Source organism: Anomaloglossus baeobatrachus, unplaced genomic scaffold, assembly GCF_048569485.1.
Source record: "Anomaloglossus baeobatrachus isolate aAnoBae1 unplaced genomic scaffold, aAnoBae1.hap1 Scaffold_91, whole genome shotgun sequence".
NCBI lineage: Eukaryota > Metazoa > Chordata > Amphibia > Anura > Aromobatidae > Anomaloglossus > Anomaloglossus baeobatrachus.
The window spans coordinates 423,806-441,609 of NW_027445305.1; the positions used below are offsets into that span (position 1 = coordinate 423,806).

The 17,804-nt window shown below is 50.0% G+C and overlaps 2 pseudogenes; one reads left to right on the plus strand and one right to left on the minus strand.

The window, feature by feature from the left end:
- Positions 1–250: 250 nt before the first annotated feature.
- Positions 251–456, plus strand: LOC142289203 (U2 spliceosomal RNA; annotated as a pseudogene).
- Positions 457–14,665: 14,209 nt separating this feature from the next.
- LOC142289209 (U2 spliceosomal RNA) lies at positions 14,666–14,872 on the minus strand (annotated as a pseudogene).
- Between the last annotated feature and the right edge of the window lie 2,932 nt (positions 14,873–17,804).

The following is a 17,804-nucleotide window of genomic DNA, read 5'->3' on the forward strand; positions in this document are numbered from 1 at the left end:
GCGTGGGTTTGTCTCCCTCTCCCTAAGATGTGTCCGGTATAGGCCAGGGTGCCACTCAAGGCCGTAACCAATTCGGGTTATAGCTTCTCGGCCTTTTGGCTAAGATCAAGTGTAGTTTCGGAGGACGCTACCTTGGTCGGTACTGGAAGGTGCCTGGGATTGCACGTCTGCCGGCCTTGAGGAAGTGTGTGCGCCTTCTGGTGACACATAGCCCTCTTGTGCCTGGACGGTTCCCAGGCAACGGGAGGCGATCACCTTTGTTATTTTGAAGTCCTACTGATAAACAGAAAAAAAAAAAATTAAATCTGTTCTTATCAGTTTAATATCTGATACGTCCCCTCTCTGGGGACCATATATTAAATGGATTTTTAGAACAAGGAGATGGAAAAAATCTTGCTCTGTCCACTGCACGCATTGACCTGGTATTGCAGTACCTCCAGGACCGGTGCACCCCTTCTTAACCCAGTTTCCAAAAGCAGAACTCAATTCACCTGATTCAAATGAGCCCCATTAGTGAATTGAAAGAAAGCAAAAACTTTATATGCACCTCAATTTGGCCAATTCACTTTTCACACTTTCACCCTTTTTTTTATCTTTCACACCTTTTACTTGCTTTATTGATGCAAAAAGCTGTGCCAAATAGCAAACTCATCTCCACTCAACTTGACCAACTCTGCTATGTCCCGTGCAGTATCTTATTCTCAGTCTTATCTAGATCATTTGCAATTGAATAGAATAGATCCCTTTTGGCTGCTTATGACTGTGTAAAATATGTAGTTTTACTGGGCTGGGATGAGAGAATCCATTGAAGCATGGTGTAGGGATTGTGGTTCCTGTGTGCTAAGAAGAGAGGCTGGCACCAGCCAGAAAGCCCCATTGCAGCCAATAATCACTTAATAACTTTTTCAACTTGTCATCATATGGGAGGCCTTCCATTCCTTGTAGTAGTCTAGTTGCCCACCTTTGAACTGACTCTAACTTCTGAATGTCCTTATTAAAATGTGGAGCCCAAAACTGGTTCCCATATTCCAGATGTAGCCTTACAAGTGATTTATAGAGGTGTAACAATACGTTGGGATCACGGGATCTAATCTCCCTTTTTATACACCCTAAAATCTTGTCCCAAGCAGCATTCCATCAGCCTCTGGAAGGTTCCTGGCGCATTGCACAGCTCGAAGGGCATGCTTTTGAACTCGCAGAGACCCATAGGGGTGGCGAAGGCGGTCTTCTCCCGGTCTGCCTCAGCAACGGACACTTGCCAATAGTGACTAGTGAGATCAAGGGTAGAAAAATAATTTGCAGTTCTCAATGCAGCTAGCGATTCCTCAATACGGGGAGTGGTGCCGTCCTTCTTTTTTAACAGGATCAACAGAGCTGCCCAAAGGCTACAACTGTCACGGATAACCCCAGCCGCCTTCATGTTGCTCAACATGTCCTTGGTACACTGGCAATGTGAAGGTGGTATTGGCTTATAGCTCTCTTTGATGGGTGGGTGTGCACCTGTGGGGATGTGGTGTTGGACCCCTTTTATTCCCCCAAAATCTAGCGGGCTTCCCACCGGTAACCCGCTCCCCAGCTTGGATGGATGCTGAGGGAGCCCCTTTTGCCCGCAGGCTCTGGCCCTGGGAACTGTAGCCTTGGCGGTGACTGTGCTTCCCTCTACGGTGTGAGCTGTTGCCTTCAATCGGGTCTTGACTGCTGGGAAACCCTGGAGGTTCCTGTCGCTAACGGATTTGACCGGTTTTACGGCGACTCCTAGCCTGGTCGGGGTCCGTAGGCCCTGCCGGATGGTGCTGGCTTCTCTTCACTCCCCGATCTGGTACCGGCGGGCCACCGCCCATCCCCGGTCCGTACGGTTCACTCCAATCAGCCTCTCCTGCAGAAGGTCACCACCGTCTGCCAACCTTGCTGAGTGCCCGGGCCACACACCCGGACACGGTCAGTCTCCTCTCCTCTTCACTTCTCTAACTCCAAAACTGATCTCTAATCTGACTCCTTTTCCCGCCTCCAGGACTGTGAACTCCTCGGTGGGTGGGATCAACCGCCTGGCCCACCCCCTGGTGTGGACATCAGCCCCTGGAGGAAGGCAACTAGGATTTGTGTTTAGCTTCGGTGTGCCTAGCCGGAGTGTAGAGTGTGTTGGTGTAGTACCTGTGACGACCTGGCTTGTCCAGGGCGCCACATTCCCCTATAGTAAAATGCAGACCGTCCGCGGGCTGCCCGTCCATCACCGGTTTTATTTTCACAACTGAAAAAGAATAAAACGGTAAAACATGTAAAAGCATCATAAACATTTTACAACGGTACAGCTTCCGCTCTTCTCCCACCCAAACAACCTGGCCCTGATGCTGCCCCTAAGAAGCGGGCAGCACCCCTTGACCCCAGTCCAGCACCAAGTTGCCCGAGCGGGTTCTGTCTCTTTCAGGGGGCCCACGTCCAAGGGGACCCCTGAACCCCCGGAGGATCGCCACCGGTTACGGTAGTGGCGGGCCTAGGCCATCCCTTTCCTCCAGGCCCATCCTCCCAAATCAGCCTCTCCGGAGGCGGTAACGGTGTCAAGCCAACAAACATTTTTATTTACATTGCACTAAGTTTGTGGTTGCCCTGCAAGTTCTCGGGCTTGTCCGTAAGCAGTTCCTTACGCAATGGTTGCACAGTCCCTACGGGGACAACAGTTGCCGGCAACGGCCGGTTTAATCACGGTTCAATCAGGTAAACTTCTTTGGTTGATCATCTTTACTTATCATTTAAAACTTTCAAACTGGTACACTCAACACATAAAGCCCCCCCCTTTTAAAGAGTAGTTTCCCTGTACCTAAGTGGGGGTCTACCTAGGTTGGGGCGAGTGGACCTTCGGGGTCCGGTGTCAGTGGTGACAGGCAGTGGGGCAGAGGGAACAGTCAGTTCCTCCTCCCTGCTATCATGTGGGGCAGGCGGAGGCGTAGGGGAGCTGGGTACAGGTACATCCCTGGGCACTGGCTCGCGGTTAACCGTTTCCATCATTTCTTCATCCACGGGTTGTGGGAACAGTATCACTGGAAGGATCACCGCACCGTTCTGTGTAGGCCAGTCTGCTGGAAAATCACCCATCATGGTGTGGATTACCTCTTTTTCCTTCTCCACTGGACTGGGAACTGGAGCCTCATCCGCTACTCTCAATGCTGGTGGGCACTTCTTCAGGTGGTCTCGGGAAACCGTGGCCAAAGTCCCCCCCTGGTCACGGCTGATCTGGTAGGCCTTCCCATTCTTCCATCCTGTGGGCTGGACTACATACGGGGTTTTTTCCCATTGATCATCCAGCTTGTGGGCCCTTCTTTTCCGCTTCAGCACTACATCCCCAGGTTGGAAGGAACCGGCAGGCGCCTTCTTGTTGAAGCACTGCTCCTGTTGTCCCCGACTCCGGCACAAGTTCTTTTCAACATACTCCTGGACCTGTCGGTACTGTGTCCTCCGCCGAGTGTCCCATTCAGCTGTCGACAGGAGTGCTTCTGAAGCTTCCAAGCCCATTTCCAGATCCACTGGTAGCCGGCCGGGACGAGCTCTCATCAGGTATGCTGGAGTGCATTTCGTAGAGCTGGAAGGGATGTTGTTGTACATATCGACCAGGTCAGGTAGCTTCTCCAGCCACAGGTTCCGCTCTTCCAGTGGTAACGTCTTGAGGAGGCCCAGGACCAAGTGGTTCATCTTTTCACAAATGCCATTGGTTTGGGCGTGGTAAGGCGTGGTCCGGATTTTCTTGCAGCCGTACAACTGGCAGAATTCCTGGAATACCTCTGCTTCAAAGGCCGGACCCTGGTCGGTAAGCACCCTCTCCGGGTACCAATGCGGTCAACAGAAATAAGCCTGGAAAGCCTTAGCAGCGGTGCGGCCGGTTAAGTCCTTAACTGGGACAACCACCAGGAACCTCGAGTAGTGGTCTACGATGGTCAGAGCGTAGGTGTACCCACTTCGGCTGGGGGTGAGCTTTACATGGTCAAGGGCAACCAGCTCCAGCGGTTGGTGTGTAATGATCGGGTGTAGGGGTGCCTTCTGGCTGGCCTCGTCCTTCCTTCTCAATGCGCAAGGGCCACATTCTCGGCACCAGGCCTCCACAGATTCCCGCATTCCACTCCAATAGAACCGCTCTCTTAACAACATCTCTAGCTTCTTCCACCCGAAGTGCACTGCACCATCATGGTATGCTTGCAGGACGGTGGGCACGTTAGCCTGGGGAATCACCAGCTGGCGGATCTTCTCGTGAGTCTTTGGATTAATCAGCTCGCGATACAACTTCCCCTGGTGTAGGTATAGCCGGGTCCGTTCTTGCCACAGACGTTGGGCTTCGGCAGGGGCAGCAGGGTCTATCCCAGCAGAACCCTGTTCCACTAGAGTCTTGACCAGGCGGACAGCAGGTGCCTGGTCCTGAGCTTCCTGCCAGTCCTGTCGGGGCAGCGGATCCAGGTTCACCCGTTGTTGGTAGACGTGCACCTTCTCAGTGAATGGCCGGTGAAATGCAGGCAACTCGATCTCTTCGAGGTCATCATCCTCTGGCCCCTCTTCCGACAGGTGGGGCATCCGGGAGAGTGCATTGGCATTGACGTTGGTACGGCCGGCCCGGTACTTGATGGTGAAATCGTAGTTGGCTAACCTGGTCACCCACCGCTGCTCCAACGCGCCCAGCTTGGCCGTATCTAGATGGGTCAGCAGGTTATTGTCTGTGTACGCGGTGAACTTGGCTGCTGCCAGGTAATGGCGGAACCGCTCGGTGATAGCCCACACCAGTGCCAAGAGCTCAAGCTTGAAGGAGATGTAGTTCTCAGGGTTCCTCTCAGTCGGTCGGAGTTTTCGGCTAGCATAAGCTATTACCTTTTCCCTTCTGTCTTGGACCTGGGATAGAACAGCCCCCAAGCCCACATTGCTGGCGTCGGTGTAGAGGATGAATGGGCGGCTGTAGTCAGGGTACGCTAGGATTTCCTCTCCGGTCAGGGCTGTTCTCAGCTGGCGGAAGGATTCCTCATGCTTTTCTTCCCACACCAATGGGGCTACTAGGGATCTACCACCCTTGGTCTGTCCTACGAGGAGGTCTTGCATGGGGGCAGCCATCTTTGTGTACCCCTTAATGAAGCGACGGTAATATCCCACCAGGCCCAGAAACTGCCTCACTTCCCTCACTGTGGTCGGTCTCGGCCAGTCTTGGATGGCGGTGATCTTCTCGGGGTTGGGGGCGACACCTTCCGCACCAACCACATGTCCTAGGTACTGCACTCTGGGTTTCAGCAGATGACACTTTGAGGGCTTCAACTTCATCCCATACTTGGCAAGGGACGCGAACACCTCGGCTAGGTACTCCAGGTGGGCTTCATACGTCTGTGAGTACACAATCACATCATCCAAGTACAGCAAAACGGTCCCATAGGCAGTCTTCTCTCGGTCTTCCGGTGCCACGGCCACCTGCCAGTACCCGCTGGTGAGGTCAAGGGTGGAGAAGTAGTTAGCGGTTCTCAGCGAGGCCAGGGACTCTTTGATGCGGGGCAGAGGGTAAGCATCCTTATGCGTTATCTGGTTAATCTTCCGGTAATCCACACACATCCGCATGGTGCCATCCTTCTTCTTAACCAGCACCAACGGAGCGGCCCAGGGACTACAGCTGTCCCTAATAACCCCTGCCTCCTTCATGTTCCTCAACATGTCTTTGGCGCATTGGTAGTGCGCAGGGGGAATAGGCCTGTATCTCTCTTTAATAGGGGAGTGTGTACCGGTAGGGATGTGGTGTTGAACCCCTTTAATCTGCCCAAAATCTAGAGGGTGCTTGCTAAAAACCCGCTCATACTCCTGTACCACCCGGTATACCCCTTCCTTGTGGTGTATGGGGGTATCATCAGTGCCGACATGTAGCTCTCGATACCACTCGCCTAACTCCCCCAGGGATGAGTGGGAACCGGCAGCAGGCGGTGTGACCGGGGGAACGGCTTCATGGATCGTGTGGGGATCTAGAGTGAGCAATTTGGCAAGGGTAGCGTACCGGGTGGTGCATGAATGCACACATATTGGTTTTATAATCTTATTGTATTACTTTATATTCTTATTTCACTTGTGCATATCTCCACCATAATCCTGGCTAAGAAATATAGCTTTTTTTGGGGTACACAGGTAGTAAGGTCTTCTTTCTATTTCTTTAGGGGTGATATAGCCTGGTGGAACTCTAGACCTCTAACATTATATATGCACCCTTTTTCTTTATGGTTCTTGGACACCTTATAACATTCTTCCATACATATATATCTTTCTCATAAATTATAAATAATTAGGCATTTTTATATATTTTATTTACATTTTCATAAATAACTTTTTACAAAGCATGGGGGACATTCTCACATACATATAATTTTCATGTACGCATTCTGAAAATTTACGCATAAACCGTACACACTCCTTTTTGTAACAATTTCTATAACTCATTCGCTGAACTCTCATCCCGGATATTCATTCTTACACCGAATTTCCTGTTATAACACAACATTCATGATTTTTATTATTATTATTATTATTATTATTTATTTATAGAGCACCATTAATTCCATGGTGCTGTACATGAGAAGGGGGTTACATACAAAATACGTATACAAGTTACAGTAGACAGCCTAGTACAGAGGGAAGAGGGCCCTACCCTTGCGGGCTTACATTCTATAGGATTATGGGGAGGAGACAATAGGTGGGGTGTAGGTCAGGCGGCAGCTCCGCACGGTGGTCGGGCGGCAGCTCCGCACGGTGGTCGGGCGGCAGCTCCGCACGGTGGTCGGGCGGCAGCTCCGCACGGTGGTCGGGCGGCAGCTCCGCACGGTGGTCGGGCGGCAGCTCCGCACGGTGGTCGGGCGGCAGCTCCGCACGGTGGTCGGGCGGCAGCTCCGCACGGTGGTCGGGCGGCAGCGAGTTCATTGTAGATTGTAGGCATTTCGGAACAGGTGCGTTTTCAGGTTCCGTTTGAAGTTTGCAAGGGTAGGGGATAGTCTGACGTGTTGAGGCAGCGAGTTCCAGGAGACTGGGGATGCTCGGGAGAAGTCTTGGAGTCGGTTGTGTGAGGAGCGAATGAGAGAGGAGGAGAGGAGGAGATCTTGGGAGGACCGGAGGTGACGTGTTGGAGTGTAGTGGGAGAGTAGTTCGGAGATGTACGGAGGGGAAAGATTATGCACAGCTTTGTAGGTCAGTGTTAGAAGTTTGAATTGGATACGGTGGAAGATTGGAAGCCAGTGGAGGGACATGCAGAGAGGAGAAGCGGGGTGGTATTGAGGAGAGAGGTGGATCAGTCGGGCAGCAGAGTTAAGGATGGACTGGAGAGGGGCAAGCGTGTTGGCAGGGAGGCCACAGAGGAGGATGTTACAGTAGTCGAGGCGGGAGATTATGAGGGCATGCACTAGCATTTTAGTTGATTGCAAATTGAGGAAAGGGCGGATTCTGGAAATATTTTTGAGTTGAAGACGGCAGGAGGTGGTGAGGGATTGGATGTGTGGTATGAAGGATAAGGCAGAGTCAAAGGTCACTCCGAGGCAGCGAACTTTGGGTACTGGCGAGAGCGTGGTGTTATTTATTGTAATAGATAGATTAGGTGGAGAGTGTAGGTGAGACGGAGGAAAGATGATTAGTTCAGTTTTGGCCACATTGAGCTTTAGGAAGCGAGAGGAGAAGAAGGAGGATATAGCAGATAGACATTTCGGGATTTTGGACAGCAGAGATGTGGCATCTGGGCCAGAGAGGTAGATCTGGGTGTCGTCGGCATATAGGTGGTATTGGAAGCCATGGGACTTTATGAGTTGTCCCAGGCCAAATGTGTAGATAGAGAAAAGTAGGGGTCCTAGGACAGAGCCTTGAGGGACGCCAACAGAGAGATGGTGGGATGAAGAGGTTGTGTGGGAGTGGGAGACACTAAAAGTGCGATTTGAGAGGTATGAAGAGATCCAAGAGAGGGCGAGGTCTCTGACACCAAGGGAAGAGAGGGTCTGTAATAGGAGGGAGTGGTCAACGGTATCGAAGGCTGAGGACAGGTCTAGGAGTAGGAGTATAGAGAAGTGCTTGTTCGCTTTGGCAGTAAGCAAGTCATTTGTGATTTTAGTCAGGGCAGTTTCGGTGGAGTGATGTGGACGGAAGCCGGACTGTAGGTTGTCAAAGAGAGCGTTAGAGGAGAGGTGGGAGGAAAGTTCAGCATGGACATGCTGTTCCAGGAGTTTTGAGGCAAGTGGGAGTAGTGATATGGGGCGGTAGCTGGTAGTAGAGGTTGGATCGAGGGAAGGTTTCTTTAGGATAGGTGTGACTGTTGCATGTTTAAAGGCAGAGGGGAAGGTTCCAGTCGTTAAAGATAGGTTGAAGAGATGGGTTAAGGCTGGAATAAGGATGGTGGTGAGGTGGTGGTGGTATTCAATTTATTTTTATTTTTTAGGTTTATTAGTAGTGATGAGCGAGTACTAAAAAGCTCGGGTGCTCGAAGCTCGGGCCGAGCCTCCCAAGATACTCGTGTACTCGGCCCGAGCACCGAGCCCAATGTTATCCTATGGGAGACCCGAGTATTTTTGTGAAATGACCACCGGCAGCATGTAGAAACCCTAAAAATGGCACAAAAGTCTCCGAAGAGTGCTCAAATGACATGGCAACAGCATGGGGAAGACCCCTTGAAGCATTTATCACTCAAAAGTCACAGCTGTGAATAATTTTGTCCGCGTTTTACGCCATTTTTACGGACTCACCAGAAAACCTTCCAAAATGACACCAAAATGATTTTTCATAGCGGAAATGTTAAGGGCACATACCCAGTAGTGAGATAGAGCTAATGTATGTTACTTTTTGAGATCAATACATGAAAGATTTTACGTAAAACATTGTGTGGCACTCCGATGTCCCTGAGAAGAGACGTACATAAAGGCCTCTGAGTCTAATGTGCCCATTTTGAGGAACTGAGTCTTTGTAGTATTTTCCTTTGCCAGGGCAGTCCAAAATTGTGAGGTTCACCAATGCCCCTGCATACAGACGTGCATGAAGGCCTGTAAACCTGAAGTGCCCATTGTAAGGAAGTGGGTCTATTGTAGTATAGCCCTTAGGCAGGGCAGCCAAAAATTGGGAGGCTCCACGTTGTCCCTGGATAGAGACGTGCATGAGGGCCTCAAAACATTAAGTGTCCAGTGTCAGGAAGTGGGTGTATTATAGTATAGCCCTTAGGCAGGGCAGCCAAAAATTGGGAGGCTCCACGTTGTCCCTGGATAGAGACGTGCATGAGGGCCTGTAAACCTGAAGTGCCCATTGGAAGGAAGTGGGTCTTTTGTAGTATAGCCCTTTGGCAGGGCAGCCAAAAATTGGGAGGCTCCACGTTGTCCCTGGATAGAGACGTGCATGAGGGCCTGTAAACCTGAAGTGCCCATTGGAAGGAAGTGGGTCTTTTGTAGTATAGCCCTTTGGCAGGGCAGCCAAAAATTGGGAGGCTCCACGTTGTCCCTGGATAGAGACATGCATGAGGGCCTCAAAACATTAAGTGTCCATTGTCAGGAAGTGGGTGTATTATAGTATAGCCCTTAGGCAGGGCAGCCAAAAATTGGGAGGCTCCACGTTGTCCCTGGATAGAGACGTGCATGAGGGCCTGTAAACCTGAAGTGCCCATTGGAAGGAAGTGGGTCTTTTGTAGTATAGCCCTTTGGCAGGGCAGCCAAAAATTGGGAGGCTCCACGTTGTCCCTGGATAGAGACGTGCATGAGGGCCTCAAAACATTAAGTGTCCATTGTCAGGAAGTGGGTGTATTATAGTATAGCCCTTTGGCAGGGCAGCCAAAAATTGGGAGGCTCCACGTTGTCCCTGGATAGAGACGTGCATGAGTGCCTCAAAACATTAAGTGTCCATTGTCAGGAAGTGGGTGTATTATAGTATAGCCCTTAGGCAGTGCAGCCAAAAATTGGGAGGCTCCACGTTGTCCCTGGATAGAGACGTGCATGAGGGCCTCAAAACATTAAGTGTCCATTGTCAGGAAGTGGGTCTTTTGTAGTATAGCCCTTTGGCAGGGCAGCCAAAAATTGGGAGGCTCCACGTTGTCCCTGGATAGAGACGTGCATGAGGGCCTCAAAACATTAAGTGTCCATTGTCAGGAAGTGGGTGTATTATAGTATAGCCCTTAGGCAGGGCAGCCAAAAATTGGGAGGCTCCACGTTGTCCCTGGATAGAGACGTGCATGAGGGCCTCAAAACATTAAGTGTCCATTGTCAGGAAGTGGGTCTTTTGTAGTATAGCCCTTTGGCAGGGCAGCCAAAAATTGGGAGGCTCCACGTTGTCCCTGGATAGAGACGTGCATGAGGGCCTCAAAACATTAAGTGTCCATTGTCAGGAAGTGGGTGTATTATAGTATAGCCCTTTGGCAGGGCAGCCAAAAATTGGGAGGCTCCACGTTGTCCCTGCATAGAGACGTGCATGAGGGCCTCAAAACATTGTTCCCATTGCAAAGGAGCGGGTCTCCTGTCGTTGTAACGTGGAGCCTCCCAATTTTTGGCTGCCCTGCCAAAGGGCTATACTACAAAAGACCCACTTCCTGACAATGGACACTTAATGTTTTGAGGCCCTCATGCACGTCTCTATCCAGGGACAACGTGGAGCCTCCCAATTTTTGGCTGCCCTGCCTAAGGGCTATACTATAATACACCCACTTCCTGACAATGGACACTTAATGTTTTGAGGCCCTCATGCACGTCTCTATCCAGGGACAACGTGGAGCCTCCCAATTTTTGGCTGCCCTGCCAAAGGGCTATACTATAATACACCCACTTCCTGACAATGGACACTTAATGTTTTGAGGCCCTCATGCACGTCTCTATCCAGGGACAACGTGGAGCCTCCCAATTTTTGGCTGCCCTGCCAAAGGGCTATACTACAAAAGACCCACTTCCTTCCAATGGGCACTTCAGGTTTACAGGCCCTCATGCACGTCTCTATCCAGGGACAACGTGGAGCCTCCCAATTTTTGGCTGCCCTGCCTAAGGGCTATACTATAATACACCCACTTCCTGACAATGGACACTTAATGTTTTGAGGCCCTCATGCATGTCTCTATCCAGGGACAACGTGGAGCCTCCCAATTATTGGCTGCCCTGCCAAAGGGCTATACTACAAAAGACCCACTTCCTTCCAATGGGCACTTCAGGTTTACAGGCCCTCATGCACGTCTCTATCCAGGGACAACGTGGAGCCTCCCAATTTTTGGCTGCCCTGCCAAAGGGCTATACTACAAAAGACCCACTTCCTTCCAATGGGCACTTCAGGTTTACAGGCCCTCATGCACGTCTCTATCCAGGGACAACGTGGAGCCTCCCAATTTTTGGCTGCCCTGCCTAAGGGCTATACTATAATACACCCACTTCCTGACACTGGACACTTAATGTTTTGAGGCCCTCATGCACGTCTCTATCCAGGGACAACGTGGAGCCTCCCAATTTTTGGCTGCCCTGCCTAAGGGTTATACTACAATAGACCCACTTCCTTACAATGGGCACTTCAGGTTTACAGGCCATCATGCACGTCTGTATGCAGGGGCATTGGTGAACCTCACAATTTTGGACTGCCCTGGCAAAGGAAAATACTACAAAGACTCAGTTCCTCAAAATGGGCACATTAGACTCAGAGGCCTTTATGTACGTCTCTTCTCAGGGACATCGGAGTGCCACATAATGTTTTACGTAAAATCTTTCATGTATTGATCTCAAAAAGTAACATACATTAGCTTTATCTCACTATTGGGTATGTGCCCTTAACATTTCCGCTATGAAAAATCATTTTGGTGTCATTTTGGAAGGTTTTCTGGTGAGTCCGTAAAAATGGCGTAAAACGCGGACAAAATTATTCACAGCTGTGACTTTTGAGTGATAAATGCTTCAAGGGGTCTTCCCCATGCTGTTGCCATGTCATTTGAGCACTCTTCGGAGACTTTTGTGCCATTTTTAGGGTTTCTACATGCTGCCGGTGGTCATTTCACAAAAATACTCGGGTCTCCCATAGGATAACATTGGGCTCGGTGCTCGGGCCGAGTACACGAGTATCTTGGGAGGCTCGGCCCGAGCTTCGAGCACCCGAGCTTTTTAGTACTCGCTCATCACTACTAATAAACCTAAAAAATAAAAATAAATTGAATAAAAATCATGAATGTTGTGTTATAACAGGAAATTCGGTGTAAGAATGAATATCCGGGATGAGAGTTCAGCGAATGAGTTATAGAAATTGTTTCAAAAAGGAGTGTGTACGGTTTATGCGTAAATTTTCAGAATGCGTACATGAAAATTATATGTATGTGAGAATGTCCCCCATGCTTTGTAAAAAGTTATTTATGAAAATGTGAATAAAATATATAAAAATGCCTAATTATTTATAATTTATGAGAAAGATATATATGTATGGAAGAATGTTATAAGGTGTCCAAGAACCATAAAGAAAAAGGGTGCATATATAATGTTAGAGGTCTAGAGTTCCACCAGGCTATATCACCCCTAAAGAAATAGAAAGAAGACCTTACTACCTGTGTACCCCAAAAAAAGCTATATTTCTTAGCCAGGATTATGGTGGAGATATGCACAAGTGAAATAAGAATATAAAGTAATACAATAAGATTATAAAACCAATATGTGTGCATTCATGCACCACCCGGTACGCTACCCTTGCCAAATTGCTCACTCTAGATCCCCACACGATCCATGAAGCCGTTCCCCCGGTCACACCGCCTGCTGCCGGTTCCCACTCATCCCTGGGGGAGTTAGGCGAGTGGTATCGAGAGCTACATGTCGGCACTGATGATACCCCCATACACCACAAGGAAGGGGTATACCGGGTGGTACAGGAGTATGAGCGGGTTTTTAGCAAGCACCCTCTAGATTTTGGGCAGATTAAAGGGGTTCAACACCACATCCCTACCGGTACACACTCCCCTATTAAAGAGAGATACAGGCCTATTCCCCCTGCGCACTACCAATGCGCCAAAGACATGTTGAGGAACATGAAGGAGGCAGGGGTTATTAGGGACAGCTGTAGTCCCTGGGCCGCTCCGTTGGTGCTGGTTAAGAAGAAAGATGGCACCATGCGGATGTGTGTGGATTACCGGAAGATTAACCAGATAACGCATAAGGATGCTTACCCTCTGCCCCGCATCAAAGAGTCCCTGGCCTCGCTGAGAACCGCTAACTACTTCTCCACCCTTGACCTCACCAGCGGGTACTGGCAGGTGGCCGTGGCACCGGAAGACCGAGAGAAGACTGCCTATGGGACCGTTTTGCTGTACTTGGATGATGTGATTGTGTACTCACAGACGTATGAAGCCCACCTGGAGCACCTAGCCGAGGTGTTCGCGTCCCTTGCCAAGTATGGGATGAAGTTGAAGCCCTCAAAGTGTCATCTGCTGAAACCCAGAGTGCAGTACCTAGGACATGTGGTTGGTGCGGAAGGTGTCGCCCCCAACCCTGAGAAGATCACCGCCATCCAAGACTGGCCGAGACCGACCACAGTGAGGGAAGTGAGGCAGTTTCTGGGCCTGGTGGGATATTACCGTCGCTTCATTAAGGGGTACACAAAGATGGCTGCCCCCATGCAAGACCTCCTCGTAGGACAGACCAAGGGTGGTAGATCCCTAGTAGCCCCATTGGTGTGGGAAGAAAAGCATGAGGAATCCTTCCGCCAGCTGAGAACAGCCCTGACCGGAGAGGAAATCCTAGCGTACCCTGACTACAGCCGCCCATTCATCCTCTACACCGACGCCAGCAATGTGGGCTTGGGGGCTGTTCTATCCCAGGTCCAAGACAGAAGGGAAAAGGTAATAGCTTATGCTAGCCGAAAACTCCGACCGACTGAGAGGAACCCTGAGAACTACATCTCCTTCAAGCTTGAGCTCTTGGCACTGGTGTGGGCTATCACCGAGCGGTTCCGCCATTACCTGGCAGCAGCCAAGTTCACCGCGTACACAGACAATAACCTGCTGACCCATCTAGATACGGCCAAGCTGGGCGCGTTGGAGCAGCGGTGGGTGACCAGGTTAGCCAACTACGATTTCACCATCAAGTACCGGGCCGGCCGTACCAACGTCAATGCCAATGCACTCTCCCGGATGCCCCACCTGTCGGAAGAGGGGCCAGAGGATGATGACCTCGAAGAGATCGAGTTGCCTGCATTTCACCGGCCATTCACTGAGAAGGTGCACGTCTACCAACAACGGGGCCTCCCATATGATGACAAGTTGAAAAAGTTATTAAGTGATTATTGGCTGCAATGGGGCTTTCTGGCTGGTGCCAGCCTCTCTTCTTAGCACACAGGAACCACAATCCCTACACCATGCTTCAATGGATTCTCTCATCCCAGCCCAGTAAAACTACATATTTTACACAGTCATAAGTAGCCAAAAGGGATCTATTCTATTCAATTGCAAATGATCTAGATAAGACTGAGAATAAGATACTGCACGGGACATAGCAGAGTTGGTCAAGTTGAGTGGAGATGAGTTTGCTATTTGGCACAGCTTTTTGCATCAATAAAGCAAGTAAAAGGTGTGAAAGATAAAAAAAAGGGTGAAAGTGTGAAAAGTGAATTGGCCAAATTGAGGTGCATATAAAGTTTTTGCTTTCTTTCAATTCACTAATGGGGCTCATTTGAATCAGGTGAATTGAGTTCTGCTTTTGGAAACTGGGTTAAGAAGGGGTGCACCGGTCCTGGAGGTACTGCAATACCAGGTCAATGCGTGCAGTGGACAGAGCAAGATTTTTTCCATCTCCTTGTTCTAAAAATCCATTTAATATATGGTCCCCAGAGAGGGGACGTATCAGATATTAAACTGATAAGAACAGATTTAAATTTTTTTTTTTTCTGTTTATCAGTAGGACTTCAAAATAACAAAGGTGATCGCCTCCCGTTGCCTGGGAACCGTCCAGGCACAAGAGGGCTATGTGTCACCAGAAGGCGCACACACTTCCTCAAGGCCGGCAGACGTGCAATCCCAGGCACCTTCCAGTACCGACCAAGGTAGCGTCCTCCGAAACTACACTTGATCTTAGCCAAAAGGCCGAGAAGCTATAACCCGAATTGGTTACGGCCTTGAGTGGCACCCTGGCCTATACCGGACACATCTTAGGGAGAGGGAGACAAACCCACGCCTACAGAAGATATTTTGTCACCAAGCCAACCCTTGAAAAGGCTGTTTTGCAGAGCAAAAACAAGAAGAATGGTGCTTTTTGCAGCCTCCGCCCACTGCAATGAATCTGAATAACTCCTCCTTTTGGACACAAGCACCTCCCCTCCCCCTTGCAGTCTTTCCAATTCATGATACAAAAAGACGGACGGACAGGACAGGACAGGACAGGCTGCCTGACTTTCCGTCACTGCCACCCTTTGCCATCCTTGCCCGTAGAAAGCCCTTTTATCATCCCCAAACCCTAATCTTTTCCCTTCCCTTCCCAGATGCGTCTCACTCCCTTTCATTAGGAAGTGAGCGCAGCCTTTTCTCCGTTCTGCACATGCGCGACGTTAAACACAAATGCGCAGGTGTGACGCCCTAGCAGCAGTCGGACTGCTCGGCAGACACTTTGATGAAAAACAAAAAGGTTTTTTACGGGGGAGAATATTTGTGACGCCACCTGCGGTGTGCGGTAATAAGGAATACCGCCGCTGCTGTATGGGAGTGCCGGGGCTGATGGTGTTGGGGCAGCCTGGTGGTGATTCCCTCCGCAGGTAGGGGCCCCGGGACTCAGGGTAGGGAATAGGTAGGAACAGCCTATATTGATATAGGGCCGGCAGGACGCTGGGGGCCAGGGTACTCACTCAGGTGTGATGACGCATTCAGTGGACACAGACTCTGAGGTAAACAAAGTCTCTTGGTACTGCTGCACTCGGTGACTGCACGTGCGGTGGTCCCTTTCAGTGATTCTGTGGTGGACTGGAGCCTTCCTCCATACACTGTATACTGTGTGTGTCCCTGGCCCCGTTGGCTTGAAACCTTCGGGTCCCGTCCCTCTTTTTAATTGGGACCTGCTCTTAGCAGCTGGCACGTGGGATTTTCTGTGACTGCTCTGTGTGGGAAGTCCTATCCCTCCGCTGTGCTGACGCCGCTAATCTCTGAGCCGTCAAGTACAGGCCACTGTCTGCGACCCAGCCAGGCTCTCCTCAGGGAGCTCTTAATCCCCAGGTCCTCTCTCTTTTTCAGTTACTACCAACTGTCTAACTGACTCCTCCCACCAGCCTGTCTGACTCATAGGTGGGCGGTTCCTTTCCCAGCTGGAACCACGCCCCTGGTGTGCCTGACAAGTGTAGTGTTTGGGTGACTAGGATTTGTGCTGTTAGTACAGAATCACTGTTGCGGACCCCGGAACCAAGGAGGGTGGGCCCTGCACCAAGAATAGAGAATAGTGCAGTTCCCTGTGACACCCTGGATTAGTCCAGGGGCGTCACATTCCCCCTTGGTTAAACGTAGCTCGTCCCCGAGCTACAGTGCACCCAGAGTGTTTATTTTTATCTGCAAAAAGTGAACATTTTAATAAGAAAAACATATCTATCCATCCCACGCAGGGGAGGCACTTGAACCCAACGTTTCGCTTTCCCAGTCCTTCATCCCACCCCCAAAGTTCCAAAAGGAGGCAAGCCACCGTTCCTGTTGGTGGCCAGACCTGGGCCATATGTCTCCCAGGTCTCTCCTCCACCTGTGTCTTCTCCTGTAGGTGGGGATGCAGTCCGTGGCTATGAATGGGAAATAACCATTTACAATAGCACCAGTTCGTGCTGGCTACCACCAGTCCTGTAGCCAAAGGTCCATTTTCAATAAAACTTATCATTGGTCGTCAATCAGGTCATGAATCCAGGTAATTAAAATAAAATCAACATTCTTCTTATCAACACTCTATATCAACATGTCTTACATGACTATCTTTAGCATGGAAAATAGTAGAATTAAAAGCATGGAAAATACTAAACATTTTTAAATTTACTCTATATTTAGACTATTTACATTAGGGTAGAGTAGCCGGGTTCCGCTACCATTCCTCATCTCTGAACCTATGTGGGGGCTGACCAAAGTTCACACGGGTGGACCTTCTCAGCTCCTGGCTTCCCTCTAACCCTTGTACTGTGGTGTTTGCTACTACCTGTTCCCCACTACTGGTGCTAGGTGTTGTAGGTGGTAATCTACGTGTTCGTGGTGCTGGTATGGGTACTTCTCTAGGTGCAATGATTTCAGGCCTCCTTGGTTCTGGTTCTTCCGCGGGTTGCGGGAATGTGAGTACAGGCACAATCACTGCTCCATTGTACATAGGCCAATCTTCCGGGAAGTCACCTAGGATGGTGTGGATCACTCTCTTCTTTTTCTCAGTCACTTGAGGTTGGGGCTGTTCTTCCTTCTGGATGTTCAGGGGTTCAGGGCACTTTTTCAAGTGGTCACGGGAAATTACAGCTGTGGTTCTTCCTTGGTCCTTGCTGACAAGACAGGTCTTCTGGTTGTTGAAATTGGAAGGCTGGACCACATATGGCTCTCTTTCCCACTGGTCGTCCAGTTTATGCATCTTTCTTTTTCTTTTTAAGACCACTTCTCCTGGTGAAAATGGAGGGGCTTGGGCTTGCTTGTTAAAGCTTCTTTCTTGCTTTTCCCTACTTTGGTCCAGATTCTCCTCGACATACTCTTGAATTTGCCTGTATTGAGCTCTACGCTTGGTATCCCAATCTGCATTTGGGGAATAAACTTCAGGCATCTCAACTTCCATCTCCAGATCCACTGGCAGTTACTGAGGCCCGGTCCTGATCTGTCCAGGTCTCCGCCTCCAGCTCTGCGGCGCCTGATAACTGGCCGAGTA